Source organism: Pelmatolapia mariae, linkage group LG10_11 (assembly GCF_036321145.2).
Source record: "Pelmatolapia mariae isolate MD_Pm_ZW linkage group LG10_11, Pm_UMD_F_2, whole genome shotgun sequence".
NCBI lineage: Eukaryota > Metazoa > Chordata > Actinopteri > Cichliformes > Cichlidae > Pelmatolapia > Pelmatolapia mariae.
The window spans coordinates 27,799,077-27,819,470 of record NC_086236.1 but is presented as its reverse complement, the minus strand read 5'-3'; the positions used below and the strand labels follow the sequence as shown (position 1 = coordinate 27,819,470).

The 20,394-nt window shown below is 40.4% G+C and overlaps 1 pseudogene; it reads left to right on the top strand.

Moving 5' to 3' along the window:
* Window positions 1–466: 466 nt before the first annotated feature.
* The window catches only part of LOC134636432 (peripheral-type benzodiazepine receptor-associated protein 1-like), a 127,144-nt pseudogene continuing 107,216 nt past the window's right edge, over window positions 467–20,394 (top strand).

The window sequence follows — 20,394 nt, the reverse complement described above, 5'->3', positions numbered from 1 at the left end:
AGTTATTATTATAGTTATAAAAATAATAGTTAAGGTAATAAACCTTGATTAAAAATACATAGAAAATTGGCGGATTTACATCACACTAGCACTGTGTAACCACTAGTGGTCCTTCATCTCCCACAAGTTGAGAGAAGGACGGCTCAGACTCCATGGTTTGTTGCCTTCAATATCAGTAGGTAATACTCCAATATTTGGGAGGAGGGGGAATAAAAACAAACACTTCAAATGAGCCCATGAACTACTCAAATCTTTACATAAAATACAGAAATATAAGAAACTGAAGCCATATAAAAACAACTGAAATCTATCCAACCTTGAAAAATTACCAATCTCATATGTCATTGAAGCGTTGACATGGTGAGAAAAGACGTGAAGTACGTGAAAGCAGCATTGCTCCTGGCCGGGCCAGCAGGATGACGCTGGACAGAGGCTGAGTGTGACACTGGTGTCTGTCACATAAACAAACCCCTTCTTGCATGGCTCTGTGGACCTTTAACAACTAACGTAGGCGGTATTAGTGTTATTACACAGCTAATTTGAATGCTGACAGAAATACTTTAGTCAAAAGAAGATGTCCCCATTGATGAAAAGTTCATTATAGTAGTTGAGTCTGCTGAGAGGTGAGTTTGAGACAAGTTATGGCTAAAAAAAAATAAACCTTAAGCTAACACAGGCTAACAAGACGTAGTAGCCAGACGTGGAGATGTTTTTTCGTTTTTTGTTCTTTTGTCTTGTTTTGTTTTTTTCGACTCCAGGGTGCTAGAGAGTGTTATTCACATTACAGAATAGCGTAATAGAGTTTAGCGTCACCTATTTGAGGGCATGACAGTAACATGCTAAACCAAGATTAAGCTAGTTAATTAGCTCGAATTAGCAGTCCCCATCGAGTCCCCATCCTCCGTGTAATACGAACCGTACTCTCGCGTCCATATGGGAACCGCTAAGTTGAGCTAGTGATGGGCAAAACGGGTTTCAGTAACGGCAGCTAAGGCAGATCTTTTTTGCATCATATCACTTGTTGCATCCTCAGCGTAATGTTTGACTGCTGTTACATACACTCCATTGTTCGTGCCTTGTTCTGTGTTTGTTAAAATGTTTGAGTTCATCCAGGCAACGTTAGATAAAAACTAATTATTGAGTGCCATATTTATTCTAGGTAAATTTGAAATCTCTGTCCGAACATAAAGCAGTCAGCTACCTTTCCTGGTTGCACAAAGATGTTCAGTCTTTCTTTCTCCCCTCATAACAAAACCCTCCCTAAGAAACGATCAATTTCTTAATCATCTAAAAACACTACATTTCATATTTCATATATGACCTTTTACCTTCATCTGGTTTTTTTTTCCAATTTCTCTTAAACCCCCCCCCCCCCCATTTTCTAGTGACCTTATGTTATTTGCATGCTGAATTTCTAACCCACCAAACCCATCATTCACCTGCATGGCCACTCAGTTCTGATACTTATCCCAGAACTGTTTGCCCTTCCATGCATGTTGTGCTGTGAATGAGGCATCATGACTGAAGACAGGGATAACCCTGTGGTACTGTCATCTATTAAACCATGCCAGGACCTGTCGGGCTGTGGACAAGACCTAGAGAGCCTGCGTGCTGGCTGGGAAGTGGCAAAATCGAGAACACGACAGGCTCATGAAGCGCTCAGTGCGGAGCTTAGATGGCTACGAGAAGAAGCAGAGAGAGAGCAGCAAAGAGCTGTGAGGGAGCTGACGGCCAGGCGAGGAGACCAAAAGGACAGAAACTATAACAGACACAGGTATCTTCTGGCTAAAAAGGTGGACACTGAAAGCACTAAATGGCACGGTAGCATTGACTCCACACGGAAAAAGGCTTTTTGTTTTTGCAGCAGACAGACGTATACAAAACTGGAGCACTTACTGCTAACTCTGTATACGAAGATAAACGGTGAGCAGGCAGCTTATAAATTGCATCACAGGCAGGAATTTGAGCTAGAAAAGGCCATCTTCCTTTGCCACCTGCTAGAAGCTCATGGAAGACTGTTGCAGGGGGCGCAGAAAGCGGCACCCCTCAGGCATGTTTTCAAAAGCCTGTCAAGGAAGCCATCTCAGGAAGACAGCAGTAAATACTGTCAGACGACCCCCCTCCTAACCCACCACAGGAGCTTGCTACAGAGACCCCATAGCACCTCCCACTCACCAAAAAGCAAAACCAAACAAGATCAGTGGACGCAGCCTTCAGAGAGGAACTTATGTGCAGCTGACCCCTGTGCCACTCCTACAGTCTTGGACACCTGTCAGAACAGATCTCTGAATATTTGCCACTCTCTCAACGCTCCCCATGCAGGCTGGGACGACCAGCCATCGTCCTGCACTGAGTCTTCTAGATCTGAGGAGTCCTCGCCGTCCAAATGTATGAAAAGAAACATGGAGGTGAGCAACTTCATATTTCCAGGTTAACCTATCCATGTTTGTTTTGTGCTTTTTTTAAACAAGAGGTAAATAAAAACCCACCACATAAAAAAGTGATGAAGTTAAAAACATTTATCATCTTGTTATAATGCAACATTCTTCTAGTTCCTGGCAGTTATGACGTTTTTTTATGGTTGGCATTCAGTATGTTAATAGAAACTTTTCTATATGAAAATATATTCTGTCCTTGGTGTCCTCAGTCCATGCTTACTAGTCGTCCTGACTGTCTTTACTTGGACAGTGCCGCATATCTTTGCCTGATCCTGCTCCTGTTGGATCTCATGAGTCAAAAGCTGCACACATGCCTTCCATAAGCATCATGATGCTTTAGAATCATGTGACCACACATGGAAAAACAATTCAATAGTACTTAAATCTGTAACCTGGCTAAGCAACATGAATCTAGTATGGATGGCTTTGTCATTTCCAAGTCAACTTTGTTGTCATATACTGACATGTAAACAGCATATGCTGATCTCAAAGTCATTGTACAAAATATTTTACATACAGTACATACAACAGTGTGACTTGTAGTGCGGAATGGTCTCAAGTACAATTTTGGCAAGTGTTTTCACGTTAATGTTGTGCGCATGCTAGCTGTTTGCAAACATGATCATCAGATCAGTTTACTTAACAGCCACAGGTGTTAATTATAACAAGGTTTCTCTGACTTTATGCGGTGCTCATTTAACTACTATCTGTAATAATTAAGTAAAAAATATATTAAAGGAGAAATATGCTCATTTTTAAGCTCCATATATTATCCTTATTTATCTTATATGTAGGGGTTAAAGCCTCTTCATCTCCCCCTTATTGTGGTGATGGGGATTTGTGTGGCCTAGTGATCCTATGAGCTACATTATTGTGAGTATTCTGTTAGTGTCTCCCTAAGCCAGGGGTGGGGGAACTCCAGGCCTCATGGGCCGGTGTTGTGCAGGTTTTAGATGTGTCATTGATCCAACACAGCTGATTAAATGGCTAAATGATCTCAACATATCTTGAAGTTCTCCAGAGGCCTGGTAATGAACTAATCATTTGATTCAGGTGTGTTGACCCAGGGTAATATCTAAAACCTGCAGGACACCAGCCCTTGAGACCTGGAGTTCCCCACCCCTGCCCTAAGCAAACTGTTTTTTGCTGAAACGCCAGACTTGCGAGAACATGCCACGCCTCATGTGGACCCAGTACCTGGTGCAATATAGTGCAACTGGCTTTGCTTACATGGAGCATCACTGCTCTGGTGGAGAAGGAGCCTAAACCGGTGCTTGACGCCAAGAGATACCAGCTTGATATAGTTGGGCTCACCACGATGCACAGCTTGGGGTCTGTAATCAGTTTCCTGGAGAGGGGTTGGACTGTTCCATTCTGGAGTTGCTCTTGGTGATAGATGGTGAGGAGGGATGGTGTCTGGTGTTTATTATATCTTACTCCATTTCACATATCAATGTTTTTTTTTTTCTCCATGTCTCTGAGAAGTATATAAAAAAAGGAAAGCTGTGCCTTTAGGTTGCAGACACATTTTTTGACGGGCTATGCAGAAATTGTTTGTGTGTTTCTGTCATGATATTTTGAGCTGCTTGACGAGTTGCATTTGAAATTACCTGAAAATACCTTGAAAATACCTTAAAATAAACTTTACTCCATTTATGCTCACATTTCTTCTCTAGCTAGATGCTGAACTACCGCAACCAACTTTGTTTACATCTCCACCAAAATGCATCAGAGGGATGAGAAAAAAAAGATTAATTTTTATTTATATAGCACCAAATCACAACAGCAGTCGCCTCAAGGCGCTTTATATTGTAAGGCAGCTGTCCAACACTACTTTCATGGACCGACCTTTAAGATAAATACAACAAAATAAAACCAGTACCAGAAAAAAGAACATTTATTAATAACACACAGGAAAAGACCCAGGGAAACCAAGTTAACATTAAAAACGATAAAAAATAACGATAAAAACCCTAAAAACCATAAATGTCACACCTGTGTCTCAACTCTCGCGGCCCGGTCCCAAACGACTCACAGTACCGGTCCGTGGCCCGGGGGTTGGGGACCGCTGTTGTAAGGTAAAGACACTACAGTACCCTACGGTCCCTATTAAGACCCTACGGTCTCAATAGTATTGTGGGTGGAAACTGGATGTCATTATTGTGTTATTACTGAATAAGTTTGAAAAATGACCTCATTCAAGAGTAATATACATTAACCTACCTATCATGTGAAGGTGCTCGAACATCATTCTGGATTTTTTCGGCCCATTTTAACCTCCATTTATACATATGCCTTGTTGCAGCCATTTATTTTAGCTTCTTGCTTTAGCTCCATTTCTCCTTCTTTTGAGCCAGCTTTCTTCTGATTGGCTGTTACTTGCAAACAAAATAGTCAAAGAACAGATGGATGGATGAAATCTAAAAGATTAAGCTATCAGGAACTGTATTTTGTATATCAGTTGTGCACCGAAACAGTCAAGTAAAACAAAAGGGAAGAAGCAAATAGCAGCAAATGTTGCAGCTTTTTAAAATGTCAAAATGATGCAAGATGTGTTAAATAGTTTAAAGTCCGAAACAGCCATTTTGGCCGATATGACAGCTTAGAAACTTAATTTTCACACTTTCTTAAGATTGAACTTACTAGGCACAATCTTGAAAATGACAAGTTCAATTTAAGCCAGTTTTTAAGTCATATTAAGTTATGCCCGTCTATCGCAGGTGAATATTGCATGATATGTGCAGAGAGGAGGGTGGAGGGTGCGTGTGTTTATGTGTCTCTTGTAGGACTGGCAGAATTGGGTCACTGTGCTTCCATGTCTTAAATTTTGGATAAAGTTTTCATAGGCATGGATTTGAATAATTAATCAAAGCTTGAACAGTGTCTAAAGAGTGGGCAATTGCCCATCTCTCTATATTTTTCTTTAATATTTCTTACACACTGCTGCTAAGGTATTGGGCCCAAATACTAATACTCTAACAAGAATGCACTGACTCATCCCTTTCTTTTCGTCATGTCTGATCTGCTGATAATATTTTTCAGCATGTGTGGAAAGGCATGTTCATTGTATTTTCTTTTGGGCTTTTTAATCAGTCTATATCTTGTTTGTACTAATGTTTAAATTTCAATGTGAAGTGTGTGAGTGTAACATAATATTTATTTTCTTGTGAGATGCTCTTCCGATTGTGCCAAAATGAGCATAAAAGGATGTCTCTGCCATTGATCTGTGATACGCCTGGCTGAAGCTCCTTTCTTTGCAGGGCATATGTGGTTTGACATTTATTAGGCACATGTGGTCGTTTCTCTGTTTTATGCTCAGTAAGATTTTTCATAGTTACTGTATCTTGTTGTAAGCAGTGGTAGGGGCTGTTCGATATAACGATATATATCGGATGACGATATAAAAACATCTATCGTTTCATTTTACGCTATCATTTGTTTCGTGGTGTCGCAAAATAAACTGCGGCAATATTTTTTCATCGTTTTGATGGTCACTGTAGTGGCTATATTAAATTTCTTAAAGTTCTCCCTTTCTCTTATATTTAATATAACCACACTAGGGACGGACAAGCGCCTGTTTTTATGCGTTGTCGTTAGCAACAACGAGGTAAAACCACTGCGTGTCCGCTTGTTTATTTTCCACATAAACCTTTCACAATAAAGCTCAAGATCCTGTTGAGACTTTTCAAAATAAACTGAATCACGTGAAAGAGAATGCAGAGTATTTACGGATGAGAAGCAAAAAAGAGTCGTCAGGTGCTAAAAAATAAACCTTAGACTCAAACGTTAGAACAGGCTTTTCCCCGCAGCACGCTGTGTAATAAATACTCACAAAGAAAACGGCTGCCGTTACAACTTATGTCTAAAAATGTATAGTTTCATACATCGGTTAAAACACTCGACTCCAGGTACACGATGCCCAGCTGGAAACACTTCACGCAAGTCGAGCTGCCCGAGATTCACAGAAAATGTTACATTTTTGTAATTTATATCGTTATCGGGACGATAGATGTCTTATATCGGGATATGAGATTTTGGTCATATCGCACAGCCCTAAGCAGTGGTCATGTGTACTGCAGCGCTTTCACATATTATTTAGTTGTTTTGCTGTCAAGAACACTGTTACTAACAAAGGAGCAAATTTAAACTTTCAAAGGAGTTGAAGCAGAATATAGATGGTGTTCAGAGGCACTCATGTGTTGGTTGGTTTGTCTTTAGGCTACTTTAGGTCTTGTGAGCAAACTAATTAATAATGGAATAGGTTGAAGCTGTCACAGTCTGCCGAGGCAAACTGCGTGGAGTGTGAGGAGTGGACCCAGGTGCAGACATTCTAAAACTCAAACTTAACTGATGATGAGCCGTTTATTAAGGCAGACAGAACAGTACAAAATAAAAGGGCGAAAACAGTGCAAACTAAGCAATAACCTAAACTGGGTAAACTAGAAAGGAAACATGAACTATGAAAAACCCTGGCAAATAGAAAAACAAACAAACTCTATACATGGCAATGTGATGAGGATATATGAAAACCTGAACGCAGGACATGGCATGGGAACAACACAGACGATCCGACAAAGACTGAATGAGAAGGCACAGACTAAATACACACAGGAGGCTAATGAGAGGTGGTAACACATGGGGAAACAGCTGACACACATGAACATAACAACGTCACAGTGGAAGAGTAAAACTAAACATGATGAACACAGGGACACAAGACCTCTTCAAAATAAAACAGACAACCTGAACTTGACAACGTAAGACACAGACATGAAACACATGAAGGGCAAGGGAGACTTAACAGGGGTTGGAAGACACAAGGGGAATCTAATAACAAAGAACTATAACAGCCTAGGCATGATAAAAAATGAACTTAGAAAACCTAAAGGGCTTAAACATAAACCATAAACATGAACATAAACTAAAACTCAAAACGCTGGGTCAAAAGACCCAGGATCGTGACAGAAGCTGGGGAAACCGATGTTAGGACAAAAAAAGGAACCTTGTGTGTGTAAGCCAAAAGTCTGTGGCTCTCAATTTTTAACAATTTAATGTATCAAAATCTGCACGGTAAAGGAAATGTGAACTTAAATTTTCAGGATGGACTATTGTTAATGTGATTTTACTTTTGATTGCACTGGCAGCACACCAGAAAAATACCAGGTAGAAAAATAAAAAGCCAAAATGTCCAGTTAGTCTTTGTTGCTCCTAACTACAGCCTCTCTAATGTTTGAAGTAATGCTTTATACGAAAGCTGCATTTTCACAACTAGAAAAAAAAATGCTTATTTAAAAAATATCACTCACCAAAATGCAAATTCCTTTGGTGGTTTCTTACACAGTAAGATAGATTATTTGTTAGATAAACTATCAAAATGCAGCAAAAAGGCATCAACACCACAGCACAGCTGAGATTTCCAGTAAGTTTATTCCAGTTTACAGAGGTGAGGCTTGTCATACACTAATTGGCTACAACTTCCTGTGTCGGGAAAGAAAAAATTATTCATAGAGGCCTATTTTAATACTGCATAATTTCCTTAATTATGGGATTAATAAAGTATTCTGATTCTGATTTCTTTACAGTTTCACATGAAGAAACTTTACTCTTAAGATGAACTTTTCGCCCTCACTGTCTAAAACATACTTTTTTTCTCATATCCAGTCAAGTAAATGACTATACAATGTATTTCACATATCCATCTACTCTAATTGCGTCCATTTCCCTAGTGCACAACTACAGTAAAACATTACAGTCAGTCTCTGCTGGTCATAGCTGTCTGTCTGCCTGCCTCCTGCAGCCTCCCTCTGTTGCACTGTCTACTGCCCCTTGAACAATCAATAGGCAGCCAACATCATTCCAGCGTCATCTCCATGGAAACGAGCTCTAGTCCCTGTAATGATTGGGTCCCTTCTCAAAACCTGCCTTTTTGTGATAGGACGATGGATGCAGTCCTCCCAGCCCCCTCCTTTCATAGACACTCGGCATCTCACACACACACACACACACACACACACACATTTTTCTCTTCGTCCTCCTGCTTCACCTTTATAGCGCAGCAACCAAGAAGGGATTAAGCACCCTGTTGAGTCTTATTGCTTCTGGATGAAATGCTTCTTGACAAGGCAGCATGAATATGGAGAGACTCACAGCTGAGGAGTAAGCATGCCACCCACATCTCAACCTTGCTGAGAGAATGAGGGCTGAAGCAAAGACCTGTTAGTCTGTTCTGTTTTTCTCCATCACACGTCTCTTCTCGTGTTCTACTTGATTTGGGACTGCACGGGCTATTTCAACATTACGTAGGGTATGAGCGAAGTAGCGTGTCTTCCCTTTTCTATTTATGACAACCCTCCCCCTCGTGCAGACGAGCAGCGAGGCAAGAAGAAACGGGTTATTTCAATGTTGTGAGCTGGACTCTGAATCTGAATGCTACACTGTGATAAATATAACAGTATGCTCAAGAATGCTGCTGTGCTGTGACATTCATTGATTGGTTTTCACAAGCGAAGACCAAAAATATATAATATCCCTTTGGAGCTGATTGTCCTCATTTTGGAAAACGTCACTGCGCAAAGAGAGGAGGTACTTTAGAGATGAACCAGGAGTTATAACTGCTTTTAATCAACCCTCAACATCCAGCACGAGAGCTGTTTTTGTCAGTACCATTTAGCATGGATTTACAAAATTAAGAGCTTGATACCATGGCAGTAAGAGTTATTTGCTTGTTTTCAGACACTTCACCTTAGCCTTGAATAAAAGCCCAATCCTGCTCGTGAACTGGTGGAAGTCAACCTGCGGTCCATGTAATTCTCCTTCAGCAAATGAAACACAAGCAATGGCTTGGTCTTGGCCGAGCACCTCTTGTGGTCATATTGATCTCCTCCGCTCTGTTTAACTTTGACAGAGAGTGATGTACGACTTGTGCACTCGGCCTGAGCAGCCTGAGCCCGCGCCGGCAAACAGAGAAATGGAGAGCCGCGAAGAGGCGAAAGCTTTCGGGGCACAACAGTCGGAGTTGAGGGGGTCGGTGGAGCAACATGATAAGCAACAAGGCAGCCTCTCAGACAAGGCAACCCCAACGACAGCTAATGTCACTACAACATCACTGTTAGGAAAGAGGCACCACTCGCTTTACGCAAACCTCAGTGGCTTAGAAATGGAAGGGATACATAAAGTAAGTGCGGAACACCAATGTGTCTTTCTGATGGTCAATGGCTTGGAAATGTTTGGGCCTGGATAGGTGTCAACCTACTATTAGAGAGAAGCTAATGTATGTAGAGTATTACAGGATCATTTTGACAGGAGATTTCAACTCAATACTCAAGGTAATGTTCAGGTTGTGTTGCAAACCATAATATGGGCTAATTCTGCATATCCTCTGTAACTGAAAGTCACAGAGCCTTTATTTAAGTACAAATCATTTGTATGGGATTACACTGGTGTTGCACTGCTTATTTTCATTAAAGCTTCTTTATTAAGTTGCTGTAGTAGAAATAGATTGTTAAACAGGAATCTTTCTTTATATGGTGACTTTTTTAACCTCTATATGTCCTCTAAATATTCAAAGTCAGCACTGAAGCCACAAGATTGTAGTATGGCTAGTAGATACTAATTCAAGTAGCTTCTCTAAGGAGTTGTAGTATAAGAAGCTATTACCACAGCCAAAACATCCTTAGATAATACAGCTTTGGAATAAAATACCAACAAATGAAACAAAGCATATTCAAAAATATTTGGAATAACTGAACACGAGTGGTTTAAACTGCTCTAAAAAATTGGTCAGTTCTGTTTAAAGTTGCAGGCATTTTTTTTATTTTTATTTTTATTTTTTTTGTTTGGTTGTTTTTCTTTGTTTGTTTTGTTTTGTTTTGCTGTTTGTTTCGATGTTATGGTGCCATCTGTTCTGTACAGACCTATTTTCTGGACCACTGGGTTGTTTCATGTAACTGGCTTTAAGATTTGTTATATGGGTAAACAGGATTTTCTTCTGGATAAATCTGTACAATAATTTGGCTCGCGTGGCGTCATGGAGTTATGTAAAATAGTGTCGTGGAATATAGCGGGTTGTCATAATGTTATTAAAAGGAAGAAAATCCTCACATACTTGAAGCAGAAAAAGACAGACATAGCCCTGATTCAGGAGACCCATCTCGATGAGGTGGAATCATTAAAGCTTAAAAGAGATTGGGTGGCTCAAGTCTATTTTAGTGCATTTTCTGCTAGAAAAAGAGGGGTGGTCATATTGATCAGAAGAAACTTGGATTTTCAGGTATTTAAGCATTATACAGATCAGGAGGGTAGATGGGTGGTCTTGGATGCATGTTTACAGGGGCGGAAAGTGACATTGGTCAACATATATGCCCCCAATTCTCCTCAGCCACAATTTTTTCACGAAGTCTGTAACATTGTGCGGACTGTTGGTAATACAAATATTGTAATTGGGGGAGATTTTAACCGGGTCAGGGATGTATTTTTGGATAAATCCTCCCGTCCTGGACTAAGTAAGGACCCTGTAAATGCTGTGGTGGACGTGATGTCAGAGGAACTGAGCCTGGTAGATATATGGAGACTTCTTCATCCTCAAGAAAGAGACTATACTTTTTTTCACATCCTCACTCAACCTACTCTAGGATAGATTACTTTTTGGTGTCTCGCTCTCTGGTGAGTCAAACTATTGGGTCCTCTATTGGTAATATTGCTGTAACGGATCATGCTCCCATCGACCTTGTTCTTTCTGGTAATGATAATATTAAACCATCACCTAGGTGGCGTCTGAATAACTCATTATTGAAGAATAAGGGTCACTGTGAATGTATAAGGGAAATGATGAAGGAGTTTTGGTTGCACAATGAGGGCTCTATTGACGATGTTGGAATGACCTGGGATGCTTTTAAGGCCTACCTGAGGGGGCGCCTTATCCAGTATTGCTCCTTGATTAAAAAAGCTGAGAGGGACAAGCTGATGAAGCTGGAACAGGATATCAAGGAGCTTGAAAAACAGCACATGCTGCACCCAGAGAGGGAATTGTGGAACAAATTAATTAAATTTAAATTTGAGATGAATAGTATACTGCAGAAAAAAGCAGAATATGCAATGTTTTGCCTAAATCAAAAGTATTTTGAACAAGGGGAGAGAACAGGTAAAATGTTGGCACACAGGGTTAAGCAGATAAAATCTAGCAACCTTATACCATCTATTTTTGTTCCTAGTAATAATAATAAGTTGACCACCAGTAAAAAAGAAATTAATGATGCTTTTACTAAATTCTATCAGGAGCTTTACACCTCCAATGGATTGGTGGAGGAACAGAGGCTGTCAGATTTCTTTTCTTCTATTAAAATTCCCAGCCTGTCCGAAGACCAAAGAACTGTATTAGAAGGTAAGATCACACTAATTGAAGTTAAGCAGGCAATTGGTAGTCTTAGATTGGGCAAATCTCCAGGCAACGATGGATTTCCATCAGATTTTTATAAGGTGTTTGTGGGCGAATTAGCTCCAAGACTACTGTCAGTATATCATGCATTTCAAAGGGGGAGATTACCACTTAGTATGCGATCGGCAGTGATCACGTTATTACATAAAAAAGGGAAAGACCCACAGCATTGTGGGAATTACCGCCCAATTTCATTAATTAATGTGGACGAAAAGATTATTTCCAAGATACTAGCTTTTAGGCTTGAGAAGGTTCTTCCTTGTTTGGTGCATAGGGATCAGGTCGGTTTTGTGAAAAACAGAAGTTCTGCAGATAACTTACGTAGGTTATTGCATATATTCTGGAAGAGCAGAAATAATTTAGATCCTGTCGTCGCCTTCTCCTTAGATGCAGAGAAGGCCTTCGATAAAGTTGAGTATCCCTTTCTGTTTTATACGTTGAAGAGATTCGGTTTTGGTCCCATTTTCAGGCAGTGGATTCAGGTGGTATACACAGATCCAATGGCTACAGTTACTACCAATGGGATAATGTCACCCTCCTTTTCATTAAGTCGGGGCACTAGACAAGGTTCACCCTTATCACCTCTCATTTTCGCCCTGTTTTTGGAGCCTTTGGCTATTGCACTACGTGAATGTAAGCAAATCAGAGGGGTGGATATGGGTCAAGAAGAACATAAAACTTTTTTGTATGCAGATGACATTTTACTGATTTCAAGTAACCCAGAACAGGCCGTTCCTGCAATTTCCTCAATTATTGATTCTTTTTCTGTAATCTCTGGCTACACCATAAATTGGTCTAAGTCGGAAGTTATGCCCATTTCTAAATTGTGTCCTCCAGTCATTAGGAGCTCATGGCAGTTCAAGTGGATGCCCGAGGGTTTGACTTACTTGGACTCCTGGTTTAGATAACATAATGCAAGTAAATATCTCCCCAGTGATTCAAAACATTCGTCCGCTGTTGCAGAATTGGGTTAAAATAAATCTGTCTCTTTTGGGCAGAATTAACTTGGTGAAGATGATTATTGCTCCTAAACTTCAGTACTTTCTTCACATGTTACCGATAGCAGTCCCACATAATTTGCTAAAGCTTTATAATACATGTGTGGAGGGTTTTGTGTGGGCAGGCAAAAAGCCATCTTTTAATCGGTCCAAACTATATGCTGCTAAAGATAGTGGCGGGTTGGCAATGTCCAAGATGGTCTGGTATCACTATGCTTTCTCCCTCTCTCAGTTAGTTAAGATACATAATTCCCTTACGGAGAAGCCATCATGGGTTGCGATTGAGGAAAGTCTTGTGGCTCCCTCATCTTTAGAGGCCTTCCTCACTCAGAGGGGAAGACCAGTACCATCTAAAGATCCAGTATTGGCTTTCATACAAGAGACCTGGTTTAGAGCTCACCAATTTACCAACATTAGCCCCTATCTTACCTCTAGAGCCTCTATCTGGTATAATAAGAAAATATTAATTGGTAAGAAACCGGTCAGGTGGGAGGCTTGGGCTAGGGCAGGTATCAATCAGGTGGGGGATTTATTTGGGCAGACTGGCATGAAATCGTTTGCAGAAATCAGACGAGAATTTAATCTGGATCCAAGGGAAATTTGGAGGTTTTTTCAAATTAGACACTGTATTAAAACCATTTTGAATAATAACCCAGACCCTCCATCTAGTATTCAGGAGATGTTTGCAGCTCCTGGCATTAATAGAATCAGGGCATCCAAATTCGACGGGATCTTCAGAGAGGCGCGCTCTCCCAATTTGGGGGGGCTGAGGCAGTGTTGGGAGAAGGATCTGGGAATTCAGATTTTAGAGGACAGTTGGAAGAAGCTGGTTTCATCATGGTATGTTTGCTCACCTGAAACACAGTCTCAACTTATCCAATACAAGTTGCTTCACAGAAATTACTGGACTCCCAGTAAATTAGTCAGGCTGAAGCCTTAACTTGGTGAATGATATTTTTAAACTTAATCTTTCTAAGTCTCCGGCTGTGTGTGTCCTGGGCCTGTTACCTGACAACAGTATCCTCTCCAGAAGACAGAGACTATGGATGCGTCTGGCTTTCATAACAGGATGCAGGATAATACTGAGGCACTGGAGTCATCCAGCCCCTGTTCTCTCAGGGAATGGACTGAACAAATGTCTAAGATGGCATTATATGAACGGGTTATGTACAGAATTAAGGGGAGAGAAGATATTTTTGAGCAGGTCTGGGGTCCTTTTTTGTTGTACATCGACAATGTCTCTTAGATATTGTGATAAGTGTTCTTTTTTGGGGGGGGGGGGGGGGGGGGGTTTCATGTGGCGTTGGTATTTTTGTTGTTGCTCTTTTTCTTTGAAAGCCAGTAGAGGGAAGAAAATGTTTAATGTTATCAGTGGTCAAGGTTATGTTTTTGTTTTTAGGCACCTGGGTGTTTTGCCCCTTTTGCTTTTGTTTTTGCTGGTGTTTTCCAGGAGGCGGTATCTTATTTTGTTTCTCCTGGTGTTTTTTTGTTTGTTTGTTTGTTTTGTTTTGTTTGTTTGTTTGTTTGTCTCCCTTTTGGTTCTCTTTAGTTATTGTTAGTCCTTATTTGTCGGTCGTTGTTAAGAAACGGACAGAGAACTGACAATATGATTATTCCTGTTGTATATCTGTTAATGTTTCTGTCCATCCAAAACATGAATAAAAAAATAAAATAAAATAAAGTTGCAGGCAGTCCCTCGGAGCTGCAGGAAAAACACATGTCAAAACAGCATCTCCATTAAAGTATGCATAAACAGCCTAATCAGTCTGGGCCCCGTTGAGCTGCTATAACTTGCTACACCATTTATCTTTGTTTTGCCATGTGATTGTCTTTAGTTTTATCTTTTCAATCACACTGTGTTCACAGAGAAATTTCCACTTTTTTGACAGCATTTTTTCTCCCCAAAACATTGGCCCTTCCTTGTTTATCTGAGGCTCTGAATGTTTCTGTAGTTGTGACACAATTTCATCATTTAAGCAAAGTAGTAATCTGTGTGCAATATTACCCACTCTCTTCCCCACCCCCACAACTTTAATACCCACAATCACCGTTTAGCAAAAGCCCCTAATGAACTGTCAACACACATCCTGGCAGAAAATCTGTGGCCACACACCCTGAGAGGGAGCATAAAGTGATGCCTAAGAAATGATTATTTGGTCTTTTTATAGTAGCGATTGGCAGCTGTGTTTTCCACCAGGAATCTGCCAGTCTTACATTACTGTATAACTACACTGTTATTTGCTGTGCGGGTACTACAGTTGGCCTTTTGTTTTGTTTCCCTAGTCCCGCCCATAATTGATGACTGTCTGCGGTATGTTGTTGTATGCTAGGATGCTTTTATATAACAATGTACCAAATTGTACCCCCCCCCAAAAAAAAAAAGAGTAAAATATTGATGTAAGAAACAGAGCATGTTTTGCACAGCAGGCGGTAGAAACAGTGGTTGGAACTGCCCTGTGGAGAAAATTGGTTGGTTATAATGTTTTGGTATAATTTATCAGATTTTAATTATACAGAGTGGCTTGGCTTAAGAATCAGAAAGTATTTTATTCATTCATTAATTAACAGAAGTGGTGCAGAACTCATTTTACATATATTTTTTAAGAAGTTGCTGCTGTAAGCATGTCCTCTCCATGCACGAAAGAGGCATGGTCTTACTGAAGTCTAACAGCATTGTTGACTTTCTGTGCTCTGTGATCTGCACTTTTTAACACCTGCTTTGATTCCATATGTCTGATTGCTAAGTTCCATATGGAGCTACATACAAAATCCATTTATCCGATCACTCTACTGACGCGTGTATCTTTAAAATTGACCCTGCGTTCAGATTACATTAAAGGTCAACAAGCTGTGGTTTCTATTCAGTTTTACATCGGTTTAATTCCAGCTGCTGAAAACAATGATTATGTATATTTTTCTTGGCCTGAGAGAAGTGCAGAGGTATGCAGTTGTGTTTCTGCTCTGAGAATCTGCTCAAGCTACTCTATCACCTCAGTCACTCTTGAGGGGACATTAACCGCTTTGTGAAATATCCAAATCATAAGAATATGTGTCACTCGGGTGTGTTGTCAGATGTAGTTTGAAAGCCAGTAAATATAGTTTTTGTTACCTTGTCAGTGTGTCAATTTTCCCGCTATGGATGAAGTGGCATAACTGCTACTTAGCGAAAATCTGGTAAGCTGTTTCTCCCTACTCGGATTAGCTCAGTGACACATGCATGCAGGTTTGTCAGGTTAAGAGGGAGATTTAAAGGCCACGTTTTCAGATTTTTGGTCATAGTCATTGTTCACCTCAGCAATCCAAATGAGTCAATTGAGGTTTTAGGTAGTTTATATTTTTTTGTATTTGCAGTTACCATGTTTGCCCCTGGTTTGTGTAGGTTTTCTTTCACAAACTAAAGACTGTTTGCAGCAATTAAAAACACCATGCAGAGGACAGATGGACAGTTGTATCCAAGTTATTAGTAATGGTTAGAATCGAAGCAATTAAGTAGTTATGTGAAAAATACAATTTAAATATCAGACTAATGTATCTTATTTTCTGGGCAATACAAATACACTTTATTATTTTTATTAATTCAGTTTAATTCAATTTTATTTATATAGCGCCAAATCACAACAACAGTCGCCTCAAGGCGCTTTATTGTACAGTAGATCGTACAATAATAGATACAGAGAAAAACCCAACAATCATATGACCCCCTATGAGCAAGCACTTTGGCGACAGTGGGAAGGAAAAACTCCCTTTTAACGGGAAGAAACCTCTGCCAGAACCAGGCTCAGGGAGGGGTGGCCATCTGCTGCGACCGGTTGGGGTGAGAGAAGGAAAACAGGATATGACATGCTGTGGAAGAGAGACAGAGATTAATAACAGGTATGATTCAATACAGAGAGGTCTATTAACACATAGTGAGTGAGAAAGGTGACTGGAAAGGAAAAACTCAATGCATCATGGGAATCCCCCGGCAGCCTACGTCTATTGCAGCACAACTAAGGGAGGATTCAGGGTCACCTGGTCCAGCCCTAACTATATGATTTAGCAAAAAGGAAAGTTTTAAGCCTAATCTTAAAAGTAGAGATAGTGTCTGTATCCCGAATCCAAACTGGAAGCTGGTTCCACAGAAGAGGGGCCTGAAAACTGAAGGCTCTCCCTCCCATTCTACTTTTAAATACTCTAGGAACAACAAGTAAGCCTGCAGTGTGAGAGCGAAGTGCTCTAATAGGGTGATATGGCACTACAAGGTCATTAAGATAAGATGGAGCCTGATTATTTAAGACCTTGTATGTGAGGAGCAGGATTTTGAATTCAATTCTGGATTTAACAGGAATTCAATGAAGGGAAGCCAATACAGAAGAAATATGCTCTCTCTTTCTAGTCCCTGTCAGTACTCTTGCTGCAGCATTTTGGATTAACTGAAGGCTTTTCATGGAGGTTTTAGGAGATCCTGATAATAATGATTTAAAGTAGTCCAGCCTGGAAGTAATACATGCATGAACTAGTTTTTCAGCGTCACTCTGAGACAGGGTATTTCTAATTTTAGAGATGTTGCGCAAATGGGAAGAAAGCAGTCTTACATATTTGTTTAATATGAGCATTGAAGGACATGTCTTGGTCAAAAATGACTCCAAGGTTCCTCACAGTGTTACTGGAGGCCAAGGTAATGCCATCCAGAGTAAGAATCTGGTTAGATACCATATTTCTAAGATTTTCAGGGCCGAGTACAATAACCTCAGTTTTATCTGAATTAAGAAGCAGAAAGTTAGCGGCCATCCAGGACTTTATATCTTTAAGACATTCCTGCAGTTTAGCTAATTGGTGTGTGTTATCTGGCTTCATGGACAGATAGAGTTGGGTGTCATCTGCATAGCAGTGAAAATGTATACTATGCCTTCTAATGATACTGCTTAGGGGAAGCATGTATAATGTAAACAGAATTGGTCCTAGCACTGAACCCTGTGGAACACCATAATTAACCTTAGTGTCGGAAGAGGACTCTCCATTTACATGCACAAATTGGAGTCTATTAAATAGATATGATTCAAACCACTGCACTGTAATACCTACAGCAGGGGTTGGCAACCTTTTTGATGATGAGTGCCGTCTAAAATTTCCTCAGAAGTCAATGTGCCATATGATTGCATTAGCAATAAATTTAATAACGCTCTATGTGAACAGCTACACACTATATAGAACAACTTTACAGAATTATATTTGTTCGCAGATGTTGGCAGCTATCAGCGAATAGTTATCAGCTATTTTGAAACAAAAAAAAGACACTTTTTATCCATAACAGCAAATGAACTGTACAACAGAAAATGCAAATGATATTTATGGTCTCCTCACAACCCTGAAAACAAATGCTGTTGTGACAGTGATGTACAGTCTTGTTGGTATATCTATGATTTCTATACATTTTACATCAGACAAAAACTTTGGTTGTAAGATTCAGATAATTATTTATTAAAAGCTAGACATTTTAAATGAGAATAAGAAAGAAAAGTATTTCTTTGTGCCCCCCTTTCCCTGTTAATGCCCTACCTGGCCCCCCTGGCAAAACTAGCAAAGTTTTGCCAGGGGGGTTGCTGTTGCAGCAGCACGCTAAACGTGCTGCTGTTGTTTAGCGTGACCTCCGCTGGTTTCCTCTTTCTGGCGCAAAGTGGGCGATAAACAAACAAGAGAGAAAAGCCGATCAGCTGATCATTGATCAGTTTCATGATTGAAGTAGCAACAGGAGAGGGAGGGGGAGAGAATGAGAGAAGAAGAGACAGCTGACAGCGTAAAGACGCAGAATGACTCCAGCTTTGTGTCTTTTTCCATGGGACAAACTGTTCCTTTTCGGCTCAATACGAAACGCGTAATATTTTGGCAACTCTACTAACTAACCTTATGAATAAAATAAAGTTCACTATCAGTAACATCATAGCACCCACCCAGCTGTATAGAAACTCCATCATGTTAGCTAGTACACAGTATGAGTTATTGTAACTGACGGTAAAAAGTCAGCACAACGAAAATAAACTACACCTAAACTTGGTTTATATCTGACCCAGATAGACTGCAGGTCATAACTTCTTACCTGAAGTTCAGTTCACCTGACACTCGGACCGGCGGCCACCTCGGGTCTCTCCTCCTCCTGCCTCCCCTTTCCCTCAACCACCTGCTGGCCTCCGTGGAAGCTCCGCCATAGCCACCACCAAACAACTGAGTTATTTTTACATTTTACACATCGGCCAGCATTTGGCCAATTCACCACCTTTCATTGTTTACACCGTTACAAAAAACAACAAAAAACCATCGGCCCACCGGGCAAATGCCCAGTATGCCCGGTGGCCAGTCCAGCTATGGTCGTGCCATCAGTTAACCCTTCGCGTGCCACCCAGGGTTGCCGACCCCTGACCTACCTACAGCGTGCTCTAATCGCGCTAATAGAATATTATGGTCAGCAGTATCAAACGCTGCACTAAGGTCTAGCAGGACAAGCACAGAGATGAGTCCACTGTCAGAGGCCATAAGAAGATCATTTGTAACCTTCACTAAAGCTATTTCTGTGCTGTGATGAGCTCTGAAACCTGATTGAAACTCTTCAAATAATCCATTCCTCTGCAGATGATCTGTTAGCTGTTTGACAACTACTCTTTCAAGGATTTTTGATATGAAGGGAAGGTTGGAGATTGGCCTATAATTAGCTAAGACAGCTGGGTCTAGGGATGGCTTTTTAGGTAAAGGTTTAACTACTGCCAGCTTGAAGGCCTGTGGTACATAGCCAGTTATTAGAGATAGGTTGATCATATTTAAGATTGAAGCATTAATTAATGGCAGGACGTCTTTGAGCAGTTTTGTAGGAATGGGGTCTAAAAGACACGTTGATGGTTTGGAGGAAGTAATTATTGAAGTTAACTCAGAAAGATCAATTGGAGAAAAAGAGTCTAAATGAATATCAATGGTACTGAAAGTAGCTGTAGATAATATTACATCTGTGGGATGATTATTGGTAATTTTTTCTCTAATGATTAAAATTTTATTTGTGAAGAAGTTCATGAAGTAATTAGTAGTTAGCGTTAAAGGGATGGTTGGCTCAACAGTACTCTGACTTTTGGTCAGCCTGGCTACAGCGCTGAAGTGAAACCTAGGGTTCTTCTTATTTTCTACAGTCAGTGATGAATAGTAAGCTGTTCTGGCTTTGCGGAGGGCTTTCTTATAAAGCAACAATTTATTTCTCCAGGCTAAATTATGATCTTCTAAATTTGTGACACGCCATTTCCTCTCCAGCTTACGAGGTATCTGCTTTAGGCTACGTGCATCAGGCTTTCAAATTAATTAAAAGTCTGTCTTGGTCTTTCGTTGATTAATAGGCTGGTGTGAAAAATTGCTGCCACACCGTCCCCTCGGCCTGTGCTTCGAAATTTCTGGTAGTTAGAATTACTCGGGGGTGTTGATTCATTGATTCATTTAAACCAACATCATCCTGCTGCAACCAGGTTTCTGTAAGGCAAAGTAAATCGATTTGTTGATCAATTATTAAGTC